The following is a 2,015-nucleotide window of genomic DNA, read 5'->3' on the forward strand; positions in this document are numbered from 1 at the left end:
GCCCAGTGTTTACACACTCCTGTAGCACCTGGATCCAGACTGTGTTCCACACGGAGCGAACTGCAGGGAGCTATTGGCAGGAGTCCTCCGTGGATGGAAAGTTGGAGAGAATGCCAGGATCGCTTCTCCAGGGCCCAGGGCTCCCAACTCTCTAGGTGCACAGCCTCGCTATGGCTGCTGGGAGAAGGTGGGAGACACAGCAGGCCCCGGGGGTTAGACATGCATGCATTCATTCATTCATTCATTTGCTCCCCATTTCCTCATCTATGAAATGGGGAAAGAATTCCTTCCCTGTCTATTTGGAATGTATATCGTGGGGAAGGGTTGCTTTGGTCCATTCATTTAATGTATACTAATGAAACCTCTGCTATAATAATAATAATGGACACTCACTGAGTGCCTAGTAAGTGCCAGCCACTAGACTTACTGCTTAATCTTTACAACCACTCTGGGAGGTAGCATCTGTTATTTCCATCTACAGAGGGGGAAACTGAGGCTCAGAGGGGTAAATGTGCCTAGATCACACAGTTAGTCAGTGCTGCAGCTGGGATTTGAGCACAAACAGACTGCTATCTGGTCCTGAGCTCGTAGCCACAAATGGAGCCTAAGTCTTATCTCCTGCACGTTGGGTGGGGGATCTTCCAGGTCAGGAATTATTATCTATTAATCTCTGAATCTGTAGTGGCTAATCCATGGCCAGTGTGTAGTAGCTGCTCAGTACATAGGAGTAGGCAACTTAGTTCTAAGAACAAATCTAAGACAACAAAGTGAAATGAACTAGTCTGGTGGGGCAGACAGGGAAGCAAACAGATAACATGTGATATAATAGGTAGGTGCCTACAAAGGACCCTCTGGGTTTTGTGCTGGGTTGGTATATACCAATCAGAGTCTCAACAGCCCACTGATAGCTCTTGTGATAAATTTAGAGGAGGGCTTATTTGCAAAGGGGGAGATGTGGAATAATTATAGGAGACAGTATAAGAACTTAAAAGATGAACTATTCCTACAAGGGTAGGGAGAATCCTACACAGCTGACAGCTTAGGAGAAGCAGTGAGGGACATAGATCTGTGACCTTACAAGGAGAGAGTCAAAGGAACACTTTCCCCTCTCTACCTCTGGTCCCTTTCTGAGACCCCCAATTAGCCAGGAACCTACTTGTGGCATCCATACAGATCAGCCTCCTGGGAATACAGCAGATGAAGAATGATGAAACATGAATCTAGAGAAACAAACAAAAGGTATTCTGTAGGTATTCTCTCCAACTTTCCATAGGAAGGATATGCAGGTGTTTTCTGGAAAGCAGAGCTGGGAAGGGCACCCCATCGAGGGAAAGGATGTGCAGTCATATTGCATATTGTGCAGAGTGGTTGGAATATTCTAAGTACCTTGGTGTGGCAAAGACTCTAGAAATGAGAGATGAGTAGTAGGAAATGAGGTTAGAAAAAGAGGCAGGGCCTAAGTTGTAGAGAGCTGAGTCAGGGACTCTATTCTGCAGGCACTGAGGAACCACTGAAGGCAGTAACCAGTGGGTTTGTGTTTTGGAGCACTTCTGTTGACTGCAGAGTGGTGAATGACTCAAACAAGCAAGAAGAGGTCTACAGGCAAAAGAACCCATTATTGAACTTACTGCGCCAGTTCTGTAGAGAGGAAACTGAGGGTCTGATCAGACAGGAGCACATCCTTCCTTGATTAAGATGAAGACAGACCAGAACCTTAGACATCATGAAGCCTGGACTTACCTCCACATGGCACCCTTGTCTGCCCTCAAGGGCATACATGGGACAGAGGTGGCCCAGTGCTGAAGACCAGAGTGAGGTCATGGTATCTTGGGGACAGTTCTGGATTTGGTTTCCTTTTGGGTGGAGAGAGACTGAGGAGAAGACTTTGGGAGAGATTGCAGATCTGTAGGGGGCTTGCATGGCAGCCTTTACCATGCAAGAGAGAAAGGGAAAAAGAGATGAGGTCCAGAGATTAAAAGGAACTGCCTTTGTTCTTAGAATGTGTGACAGGCCAT

Source organism: Mustela nigripes, chromosome 14, assembly GCF_022355385.1.
Source record: "Mustela nigripes isolate SB6536 chromosome 14, MUSNIG.SB6536, whole genome shotgun sequence".
Lineage (NCBI taxonomy): Eukaryota > Metazoa > Chordata > Mammalia > Carnivora > Mustelidae > Mustela > Mustela nigripes.